At 41.7% G+C, this 12,424-nt stretch overlaps 1 protein-coding gene across 11 annotated transcripts in view; it reads left to right on the top strand.

The window, feature by feature from the left end:
- Positions 1 to 4,673: 4,673 nt before the first annotated feature.
- Positions 4,674 to 12,424, top strand: part of LOC144588695 (uncharacterized) — a 44,034-nt gene continuing 36,283 nt past the window's right edge. For 10 of the 11 annotated variants that reach the window (XR_013544368.1, XR_013544360.1, XR_013544361.1 and 7 more), the window contains exon 1: positions 4,674 to 7,245. The gene's annotated coding sequence lies outside the window, so the exon portion shown is untranslated. The remainder of the gene's footprint in view (positions 7,246 to 12,424) is intronic. The other variant, XR_013544364.1, reaches the window with a different exon arrangement.

The raw sequence follows: 12,424 nt of genomic DNA, 5'->3' as shown, positions 1-12,424 counted from the left end.
ATAATAGCTTCCCGCTTGTGATTCACATTTCCAACACTTATTTGATACATCTGTATACATCTTTGACAATTTTTCTGGGGTCATGTGCCATCTATAAAACATCTTATATATATTCTCTTTAAAGTTCACCGATCTTGTAAGCTTTATATTATTTTGCCATATTTTCAACCATTGATCAATATCAATGTTATGCCCTATATTTTGTGCCCACTTAATCATACATTCCTTAACCATTTCATCTTGCATCTTAATTTCCAACATATAATTATACATTTTCTTAACAGTTTGTTCTTTTGAACCTAATAAAAGTTTGTCAAAAATCGTTTGCTCTAAGTAGAAGCCTTCTATTTTATCTTTTGTATATCTAGATTCTAGCTGTGCTCTAGGCCACCACTCTATATATATATTCTGTGACTCTAGCTCTTCTTTAGACTTTAGTTCACCATCCTTTTTTAATAGATCTTGATATTTTAAAAAGTTTGTTTTTGTCATAAGACTGGGTTGGATAAAGGCCTCTAACGGTGACATCCATACAGGTATTTTATAATAAATTTGTTGTACAATTTTTCTCCACATTCCCAGTAAAGCTCTTCTTATCATATGTGAATTAAATTTTTTTTGTTCTTTGTCCTTTTTATACCATAAATAGGCATGCCAGCCTAATTGCAAATCATGTCCCTCCAAGCTAAGTAATCTATCATTTTCTAGAGTTATCCATTCTTTTATCCAATCTAGAATACAAGCTCTATAATACAGAACCCAGTCAGGAAGACCAAAGCCACCCCTCTGCTTAGCGTCTTGCATTGCCTTAATTTTAATTCTTGGTTTTTTTCCTTGCCATATAAATCTCGTGATTATCTTATTAAATTCTTTGAAAAATGACTGTTTTAATATTATGGGGATTGACTGAAATAAGAATAGGATTTTTGGTAAAATAGTCATTTTAATTGCTGCAATTCTTCCCAACAACGATAGTTGTAATTTGTCCCATTTCTCCAAATTGTTCTGTATCTCCTTCATTAGTTTCATGTAGTTATCTTTGAATAATGTACTTGTCTTCTTTGTAATTTGTATTCCTAAATATCGAATTTTCTTCTCCTCATGAAAGTTCGTCTTCTCTATTAGCTCTTGTCTTTCATGTTCTCTCATGTTTTTGGTAAGTAATTTAGTCTTCTTTTGGTTTATTCTCATTCCTGCCATGTCACCAAAAATTCTTAACGTTGTCATCAGGTCCTCTATTGCATCCAATGGTTCTTCCAATATGATAACTAAATCATCCGCAAAGGCCTGGAGTTTGTAGACTTGACCTTTCACTTTTAATCCTTTCAATTCTTTTTTGTTTCTAATTTGTTCGTTTAGTATTTCCAGAGTCAAAATAAACAGGAGTGGGGAGAGTGGGCACCCCTGTCTAGTACCTTTCTGTATTTGGATTTCTTTTGATAGTTCGCCATTAATTTTTACTTTTGCCTTTTGCTCCGTATATATTGCTTTAATTAGTTTCATAAATCTTTCTCCAACCTGCAGTGTTTTCAATGTGTGCATCATAAAGTTCCAGTCAAGATTATCAAATGCTTTTTCCGCATCCAAGAATATCATAGCCATCTGTTTCTCCGGGTGTGCTTCATAGTATTCCAGGGCATTTAAAACTATCCTTATATTATTCTTCATCTGTCTTTTAGGGAGAAACCCAGACTGATCTTGATGTATCAAGTGAGTTAAAATTCTTTTCAATCTAGTTGCCAGGATAGTCGCATATATTTTGTAGTCCACATTCAACAATGAAATTGGCCTATAATTTTGTATTTCTTTACCTTCCGTGTTTTCCTTATGTATAAGAGAGATTGTCGCTTCAGTCCATGTTGCTGGTATTTTCTCTTCTTCTTCAATGCGTTCTAGAAGCTTTTTAAATGGCTGGAGAAGCACCTCTTCCAGTTCTTTGTAGTATTCTGCTGGTAGTCCATCTGGGCCTGGTGCTTTCCCATTTTTTTGTTTTTTAAGGGCTTCTGTAATTTCTGCATACGTTATAGGCTCATTTAAGGACTGAATTTGTTCTTTAGTCAATTTCATTTTATTGTGCTTCAACAAATATTCTTCCTGGGCTTCTCCATCCACTTCTTTTTTCTCATATAACTTCCTATAAAAATCTTCAGCAATTTTCTTTATTTCTTCCTGTTTGAATTTTTCTGTTCCCTTTTCGTCTTTCAAAGTTCGGATTATTGTCTTCTCCTTCTCTTTCCTTAATTTATATGCTAACCATCTTCCCGGTTTATTTGCATTCTCAAAAAAATTTTGCTTTGCAAATTTGAACTTCTTTGCGGTTTCTTCAGTGAGCAATATATTTATCTGATGTTGTGTAAGTTTTATCTTCTCTATAAGTTCTTTGTTTGTTGGGTTTTGTTTCAACTGCCTCTCCTCTATGGCTAATCTACTTTCCAGAGTCTCATATTTTTTCTGTCTTTCTCTTTTTTGTTTAGCTGCAAATCTTATGGCTATTCCTCTAAAAAAAGCCTTACTTGCCTCCCATATCATAAACATTGAGATATCTGGTCTCATATTCTGTTTAAAGAAAAAGTCCATTTCTTCTTTTACTTGTTTCTTAAATTTTTCATTTTTTAGATGTAATATATTCAGCTTCCAAGTGAATTCTCTTGTTCTACTTCCTATTTGTAACAAAATTGGGTTATGGTCTGCAAATGTATTGGGTAAGATATGTATTTGTTCCAACTCTTTCATTAGGTTTGTTGATATCCAACATGTATCAATCCTTGACCACGATTTATGCCTGTTAGAGTAGGAAGTGTAATCCCTTATCTTTGGATTACATGTTCTCCATGCATCCACAATATTTAATTCTTCTGCTAATTGTAGGAAATTTCTTGGAATTGTGCTTCTCTTCTTTCTACTAGATTTTTCTGTTTTTGTGTCTAGTTCTCTGTCGAAAACAGCATTATAATCTCCAATTATGCAGTAATGATCATACTCTTTATTTGCCAATTCCCCAGCGAGTAGCTTTTAACAGCCTTCTGACATACAAAAATGGAGGAGTTGCAATCTTTAATCCCTGGCAGACGAGATGAAGGTTTTCATTAGCTGGGGAGATCAGTTGGCAACCCAATGAAGCCTCCGGATTTGAATAAATTCAGCAAAGGTTGCTTCTTAGCAGTTAGGAAAGTGGCGAGCAGATTTCAAACCAGAAGACATACGTTTAGGACGAAAGAATTCTAAACCAAGCAATTAATTGGAAGGGCCTTAACGAAAAACTACGGTATTCTGGATTAAGCAAGTGCTAGTAATTTGACATGCTTGGGGTGGGTGGGTTTATTTTATGTCCTTCCCATAGCAAAGGTCTGTGTCTTCTAAATTTTGATGGAAGCCCTAGTCATCTCCCCCTATTTATTTATTTATTTATTTATTTATTTATTTATTTATTTATTTATTTATTTATTTATTTATTTATTTATTTATTTATTTATTTATTTATAGTCCCACCTTTCTCCTTAAAAAGGAGCCAAGGAGGCTTACGTAATTAAAAAACAAATAAGCAATCCTTAAAGTTAAAAACAGTAAGTATACACATACTAAAAAGGATCAAACAAATGGCACACTAAAATATGATAAACAGGAGCAATCCCCCAAAACACAATGAAAGCAGTTAAGGAACAACCATCCATTTAAAAGCCCACTCAGGTAACCAGTCCTCAAGGGAAAGCTTGGCTGAAGAGTAAGGCCTTTGCCTGCTTGCGGAAGGAGAGCAAGGATGGGACCAGGCTGGCTTCCTGTGGCAGGAAGTTCCAGAGGCTGGGAGCAGCCACAGAGAAGGCCCTCTCTTGTAGCTCCACCAAATACGACTGTGAAGGTGGTGGGACCGAGAGAAAGGCCTCCCCTGATGATCTCAGTACCCAGACAGGCTCATAAGAGGAGATGCAGTCCTTGAGATCGCTTGGACCCAATCCGTTTACAGCTTTATAGCTTAAAACCGGCACTTTGAATTCTGCCCAGAAACAGATCGGCAGCCAGCAGAGCTGCTGTAACAGGAGACTTGTGTGACCCTTGTAACCAGCTCCAGTAGGCCATCTGGCACACTCAGGGAAAGTACAAGAGAGGTTTGTTTCAAATATACACCTCTACTGTATAAAGCCCTCTGCTTGGACACCTGTTTAGCATTTCAACTGTCTTTATTTTTGCGTCAAACTGGCAATCGGCCTGAGTATTTGGCACCTAGTGCGAAAATGAGTCGGCTTCTCGGTTGTCCATTTTGCTGGTTTCTGTTTAAATTATTGAATTTTTAAAAAGTGCTTTAAATGACTCTAAAACATTTGAACTGTTTTAGATTCTTTGGCGATCCTGAGATCCATGAATATAACTCATGTTAGATGGATAAACACATGTAATAAAATAAAATAAAATAATTCATTTGTTGCATTAATAAATTAAATTAAATTGCCATATTTTTCTGTGTATAAGACTATACTTTTGTCTAAAATCTTTAGACTCAAAATTGAGGGTCGTCTTATACATGGAAGTAAGCTGAGGAGAGAACAAAAACAAATGGAGGGGAAAGCAGGGATCGAAGCTATCCTGCAGCGCTTTGATCCCTTTCCTCCCACCCTTGCTAAGCCCCACTTAGATTTCTTAATTTTGGATTAGAAAAGTGGAGGGGGGTCTTATACATGGGGGCGTCTTATACGTGGAAAAATATGGTACATTCAACAATGGGAGCTGTCCTCTATGGCCAATGCATTATGTCAAGGATTACATATGTTACATAATAGAAACACCCCCAAGCTAAGGATCTTGCTTAAAAGCATCAAGTAAGCAGGCAGGAAGAAAGACCCCAGTCTGTCTGAAAGTTTGCATCTCTGATGCCAGCCGTGGTTCACATCACCAGCTTGGAATGACAAATATTGTGACTTGGTGTAAGACAACTCCTTTTCTCCTAATGGGAAGGATTGCCACCTCTCTAGCAGGCTCTGCTTCTGTGCCTTTAGCAGTTGCCACAGAGACCTGCTGCTTGAGGCTTCTCCGCCATCCTCTACCACTGCCACTAAAAGATTTTCTTGTGCAGCTTTCCGAGAACTGTACTGCTGATCAAGGCAAGAAGGGAGCAATCTTTTTTTTTCTCATCCCATTCAACCTGTTCCGAGTGTCAACCTGCAGTCGATTTCTGGAGCTTTGCCTCTAAACTGCAGCCTGGCCGACGGGAAGTGGCGGTCACATCCATCCAAGCGCCACCGATGGAAAAAGCGACCAGGCAGTTTTTGCAGACATTCCATTCTGGTCAATAAGTTGGCGACGCTGCTCTGCTCTGTAGGGGGAAAAGGGTGTCATTTCAGAATATGACTATGCGGAGAACTTGTGTAGCCAGGGAGGAACGCACAGAAGGCTTAAAGGCTGCTGTCGGTCCTAGCCAGGAACATGTAGAATCACTCCTTTTAAAGCTTTCATTAGCTTGTGTGCCAAATAATAACCAAAAAAAGTCCCTTCCCCCCCCTTTTTTTAAAAAGAAGTTCTGGGTTCAGGCTTGCCAGCTGATCATGAACCCTGGCTAGTCCTTCAACGTAAGAAGTTTGTTTTACAGCAGGACGGTGGCCACCTGAGGTGGAGGTCAGCATGTTAAACATCCCATGAAAAAGGAAGTTTTCAGAAAACATAACCTGCAGGGCAAGCCAACCCTGGTGGAACCTCTTTTTCTGCAAAATTATTCACGACACAGGAGCCCCGTCCTCCGTTTCATGCAGCCACCTTCTGCGTCATGTTATCAGATGACTTGTCCACCTCGATAAATATTGCCTCTGCCGCTGCCAGCAGGTTGCAGGATCTTCTTGGGCACCTGTTTTTTCTTTTCTTTTCTTTTCCCCATGTTGCCAGATACCTGGAGCCTCCAGGTATAATAATTTGTTTATTATTTGTTTGTTTTATTTATAGGCCGCCTTTCTCCCAACAAGAGGACCCAAGGTGGCTATAAGGGGATGTGAACGTTTGTAAAGTACTCTCCTGTTGATATCTAGCCTCTTTACTGACAGGACCTTGAAAATGAAAAATGGAGGCTTTCCATGGTAGGAGGGGATAAGCAGAAGAGGATACGTAAGAAGCATCTTTCTCTCCCCATCTCTCTGCCTGCAGTCCAATCTGCTTTTTCTCACAGCAGTATCTGTGGGAGAACCAGCAGCCGATATCTGAAACAGCTTGTAGGGGGCAGGGATTCGTCGGACTATTTCTCTCCCACTATCCGCAGCCAGCATGGGTTTCACTTGGCATGCTGGGAGGGGGATCTTAAGAGCTGCAGTCCAAAAATGCAACTTTGAATGACCCCCAGAAATCTAGCACATCACACGTTATTTGACGCACCTCTGCCGTCTGCTCCCTAGCTTGCTTTAAAACCGAGCGGACTTGAAACGTAAGCAAGCCTTGGGAAGCAAACAGAGCCGGGGGGGGGAGTCTGGGTGGGTAGCTGGGAACCCACACAGCAAGCCTGTGGAGTCCAGAAGCCTGCGTCTTGGTTCACAACTCTAGTCACTTCTTGCATCAAGCCGGTGAGCTGGCCTGGCCGAAATGAATAGGTGTCTCGGATGATTCACAGTTTAGGGCCTGAAACCCATGAATCATCCTATATAGAGCCTGGGGTATCTGAAATGCTCAAGGAGGTGGTGCCCGTACGTAGTACCCAGACTGAGAAAGAAGACCTTTTTTCCAGTCTGTTGGTCACCCACAGCTGGAAGACGCACGTTCTGAGCAAGGGGTTTCCCGACTTTTAGCCTCTTGGTCGATCCGCCCATTGGTGAAACCATCGAATTTGTCTCGGTTGTCAAAAAGCTTGCCAGGAAGAAAAAGGAAGCCCCCCCCCCCAAAGCCCCCGATTACACTGGCCTTTAGGAACAGTGATTTTTGTCTCCTTCAAAAAAAAAAAAGCCCCAACCCTCCTTTTTTAAAGTTTCCTTTCTCTTTTTCTTTTGCTTTCTTCCTTTCCTTTTCTTTTTTTAACTTTATAAGGAACTGTTTTATCTCCTTCTGCAAGGCCCTTCTGCAGCTGCCTCGCTTTGTCCAGTGGTGTCATGGAAATTTCACCACAGACGTTTCTATGAACAAACAGGAAACCGGTCGGTCGCTGGTGTGGCAAAGTTGCGAGAGAGTCAATAAAAGCAGGTAAATGGCAGCAGAGAAGTTGCAGCAGCGCCAGCAGGAAAGGGAAGCGCTTGGGGGTTTGATCCTGTCCAAATGAACCGCTCGCCCTCCCTTTAGCTTCAGGTAAGGAAAAGAAAACCTGGTTTCATTTATTACCCCGCGCAAAGCTTCGGGTCCCTTCTTCTGGTGGTTTCCTCCCTGTTACTGGTCATTTTGGCGATAGCTACTACCTTCCTTTTGTGTATCAGATTCTTGATGGAACCTCCATGTGCAGGCAATAGTACACTTGTGAATCTTGACTCTAAATTCTGGGAGATACAAAGAAGAAGCTGCTTTGGGATCGTTATTGGGAGAATGGAACAACAGAAATAAAAGTAATTCATTAGTGAAGTAACTATTCCAGCTTCTAGAGTCTGGAATATTCCTCGACCCCATTTCCCATAAATCCTCAGCCATCACGGCCAAGGGACATACAACGTTCTGGAGGCACATATGAAAACCTAAACAATACCACTTTGGGGCTCTACTTCCAAAATTATTTGGCAGGATGATATAGGGATATTGAGTCTCGTTTGTTGTACACTATATTTAAAGCATTTATTTAAGTAGGTTTATGCTGCCTTTTAGAGCAAAGCTCTCCAAAAGTGGTTTTACAAAGAAACAGCCATAAAGGTACATAGTTTATGGTGCAGTCCCATAAAACTGCAGGTGCCTTCCAATAAAAACAGGTAAAGAAAAGTTTGAAAGATATCCTTTGAAACTAGATTCAATCCCTGGCTATTTAAGATAGAAAACATTTGAGAATCAGCCACTTTAGACATGATTGCAAAATGCTAAAGAAGGGTGAGATTTGGTCTGATTCAGCAAGTCGGCGCTTATGTTTTTAAATGTAACCAATGTGAAATCACTCCATCTCTGTTGTCGGAGAGGTTTTGTCTGCTCAGTGTGCACATACTAGGTCCTTGTTAAAGGCACAAGAGCAGAGCCAATTTAAAAAGTTGGCAACTGAGTGATTGGGTTGGAATTTACATGATGATTGTAGAGGATTCCTTGGGAAATTAATAAAGGGTGACATCTACCTATGGAGGCCTGGTATTACGGCTTGGCGGCCAGCAGTTAATGTTGAGAGAAGTCAGTTTTTCTGGACTTTAGTGCTCCGAGTCTGCTTTGATCTTATGTGCCACAGTCGTTTCTGGTCTCCCATGTGCCTTTGCTTGAAGTTTGTTTTTACTATTCTTCTTTAAGCGCTTTCCCCCCTGAAGTATGCCACTGAAGAAATTACACATGGAAAGTTTGATAAGCACATGTCACCATGTTGCATCCTTTACGTGGGGTCAGTTTGGACTACGGACGGGAGGGGAGGAACTAAACTCTGATTTTACAAAGCTCTGTAATGTCACGAAGGAAGCCACAAGAGAGGTTTGTAAAATTAGATACAGCGGGAAAAGAGAGGAGACGGAGGGGTTTCCCTCTCCTCCCACATAAAACTCCTAGAAGGTAGGGTGGGCCAAAGGAATGGATGAGTTTCAAAACACAAAAGGAAAATTGGTTTCTGTGCATTGGTCCTCTGTTTCTGGCCCCCGTTCAAAGTCCTGGCGGTTACCATTAAAGCTCTGAATGATTCAGGACCAGAAAACAGGAAGGAAAGGTTGTGAGGTGCTTGCCGGGGGCCCCCATTGCCCTTTGTCCTGCCCATTTCGGAGGTGGAATCGCTGAGAAGAAGGGAATCGGAGTGCGTCCCATGATACTGCTGGTTCCAAATGTCCCTCTTACAGAACCGGTCCTAACATTAGATAGAGTGAGGCAGCCACCTTGAGTGGCCAGTGATGGGTATGATGAAAGGATAGCAAACTGTATTCTTGTATTCATTTTTAGCACCAAAGAAGTGGAAAGACTGGTATGGAATCTCTTTTCTGTCACAAGCACAAAAATGATCTGACCCCCTTTGGCTGCAATCGATTGTGACTTGTGGGTGGGGTAGAATCTTCGGGCCCAGCCCTGTCAAAGAGGCGCAGTGGGGGATTGAACCCCCAGCCTCCAGATCCCTAAACCACTAAGCTAATCAGGATAGTGTGCCATGTGCTGCATTGCCAGCAGAATCTTTGGAGTATACCCTGCCTGCTTCATGGTGTTCATTGGGCCTCTTTTTGCTTATGGCATTCCTCGCAAGGCAGGAATCCTGCTTATTTCAATGGAAAGGGCCGGCCCTACCATTAGGGCAGAACAAAATGGCAGACTCAGCCTTGCTTCACAGAGACTGGGAAAATAATGGCCCTGAAGTGCTGGAGGGTAAGAACAAGCAAGCCGCCTGGCCTCGCTCCACCCTCTACGCTAGTTGCTGGCCCGCACATCCAGGAGAGGACACGATCCTATTACCAGTGTTGAAAAACATGCAGCTGACACTTTCTTTGTTTGCCTGTTCGTTTAAAGTCTGCCTTTCTCCCCATAAGGGGACCGAAGGCAGTTCATAGTATTAAAAAAAGAACAGAATTGAAACCCTAGTAAAATATGCAATAAAAACAATTAACTAGAATACTGATTAAAATACAATTGAGTAAATACAACAGGTAAAACATTAAAACCTATCTGAACTTTTTAAAATAAAAAAAAAGGCATTCAGCGACTCAGTCGTGATTATTGAAAGCCTGCCTAAAAAAGGTGGGGCATCGGCGGTCAGTGAAAGGATAAAAGGAAGGAGGCCGACGTGATCTCCGGAGGGAGAGCATCCCATAACTTGGGAGGTGCCACAGAGGAGGTCCTGTCTGGTGTCCCCAACAATCTTGCCTGCACTGGCAATTATCTGATTATCTTAAGCACCAGAAGGCTCATGTGGGGAGATACGGTCCTTTTAGGTAGCCTCGAACCAAGCCAAAGAAGGCTTTATATGGTTAGAAAGAACGAGCACTCGTGAGCTTTCATGCAAGGAAGTGAAGTCTAGAGAGCCATCTTGTCTTCAGGCGTCCACGTGTCTTAGGCCATCCTCGTTAGATCTGACCATTTGACTTTGAAGTGGCGAGGGTAGGTCACTTGAGAAGGATGGATCAACTACCTAGTTATGTGGAAGAGGGAATTTTTGACAGGTGGAACTTACCTGATAAACAATACTTCCTGAAATCCTCTTTGCCCTACAACCAGTGGTGGGATTCAGCAGGTTTGCACTAGTTCTACAGAACTGGTAGCTAACGTATTATTGATTCTGTAGAACCGTTTGTTGGCCTGCTGAATCCTACCACTGCCTACAACAGTTGGATCAAAATGTTAAGGTGGCCACTCAACGTACCAGCTGTTCCCTGTAGCTTGAATATAACAACAGATTGATCTGCGATTTGTTTTAGCATCGCGGTAATTTTCCATATATTACTTTTTGCATCGTGGAGCATTACATATGAACTACTTGGAGAGCCCTTGTACGGAGGCAGGAAGTTGTGAGCATGATTATTTGCACTAAGTCGTTTATAAATGCAGCTGAAAAAGATTGTCGATTTTGGTTCGACGAAGGGTCCTGAATGGTTGTTTCCAGAACTTTTTTTTAAAAAAAGAGATTAGGCAGGTTCGTAGAGAATAAGAGAATCCGTGGACCTCAGTCTGGAGAGGGTGTCTGTCACCAAACATTAGCTCCAGGTAGAGTGATGCTTTAATATCCCACTTCAGTTCAGGAACCAATTTAACCTTAACAGACCCTAGTTTGATCTGTTGCAATCTGGATCCATCAATGATTTGTGCCATGGGAGTCAAATTAATTCGTTAAATCAGTTGGCCATGTCTCCCGCTGACTTGTATCGGAAAACCAAAACGGCTGTAATCTTTTGGTGAAATTTGGAAACTTGACAGACTATCAAGAGGAGAATCAATGTGCCAAATTTCACAGAGCTAGCTTACAGTACTGGTGTACTCTGAGGACTGTAAATTTTGGTTCTCAACAAGCATTCTGTCTGGAATGAAATTCCAGCCTCAGATTTCACGTTTATGGCTGCCCCTGAGCCCAATCTGGTTCCCATTCCCTTCTGACAGTTCATTCACATCATTCCTTCCCACAGCCCGACTTTCTTCCCTCATTTAAGGTGTTTGAATCATTGAAATCAGTGTGTATGGCTCTTTCAGAACTCCTTAAAAAAGAGAGAGAAATTTTTAAAGTGACAATCATATTATAATGTTGCAATAGTTATGATTTCTTTGTGTCTCCTGAGCACATGGCCTGGGGGTGGGGCCTGGGGGTGGGACTTTCTGCTTTAAAAGAGCGTGTCCCAGGACCCTGGACCCTTTTCCCTAGGAAATTCTATCTCTGGCCTTAATATGGTAAATAGGAAAGCCAATTAGATTTGCAGAAGCCTGGGAGGCAGGAAAGTTTTAAGGCTTAGATCGTACTTTCGCATTATTAAAGAGCAGGCCGGGTAGGTGGGGCTCGTCAGCCATGGAAGGCAGCCCATCTAGGAGAAGGAAAACTCCGATTTCAAACCTCCACTGCCTTGTGGCTATATCCACTCATGGAAAAGGCTTCGGGAGTTAACCTAGAGGCAAAATCCGGAGCTCAAGTCCCGAAGGCAGCTCGTGTCGTTCTGCCAACTCCTGCGACGTTGCTGGAACCAGTTGTATTGGCTCTTGCCTTTCCATTGGACCATTTCAGCAATGTGGAGAGGGGGGATCTGCTGCTTGGGTAACAGCCTATCCTCCATATTACTTTACCCAGGCTTCATGCTCTGGAGAGGACACTCCTCGATTCAGAGCATGTTACCATAGTCTCTCTCTCGAGACTGAAGGATGCCTATGCTAGTTATGATTAATAACCTAAGAATAATAAGCATGTGCACTCAAGTCAATTTTGAATTATGGCGCTCCTTTCAAGGGTTTTCCAGGTAGAAAATCGTCAGAAGTGGTTTCTCCTTCCCTTATTCTGGAATTATCCTGAGACTGTATAGCTTGCCCAAGGCTACCTACGCAGGTTCTTCTCACAGCAGGCACAGCGGGAAAAATCAAACTCCCAACATCTGGCTCCACAGCCAGATACTTAAACAACCGAGCTATCCAGCTAGTTATTATTAATGACTTGCAACCTTAACCAAAAAAAAGAGAGATATCTTACAATGACAAGGTTCTGCCTCTAACTTTATAGCACGACACGCCGTCTTCCTAAAGTGTCATGCTTTTAAAACCAAGTGGAGGGCAAAATTCACATGTAATGATACATCCAAGACTGCTTCTTCTCCCCTCCCTCGCCCCTGAAAGTAATATTATCTCACACCTTCAAGACGTTGCATCTTGGACTACAAGTCCCAGAAACTGTCCACAAGCAGGGCCAGTTGAA

This window comes from Pogona vitticeps, chromosome 4 (genome assembly GCF_051106095.1).
Source record: "Pogona vitticeps strain Pit_001003342236 chromosome 4, PviZW2.1, whole genome shotgun sequence".
Lineage (NCBI taxonomy): Eukaryota > Metazoa > Chordata > Lepidosauria > Squamata > Agamidae > Pogona > Pogona vitticeps.
This window is presented reverse-complemented; position numbering and strand designations above follow the sequence as displayed.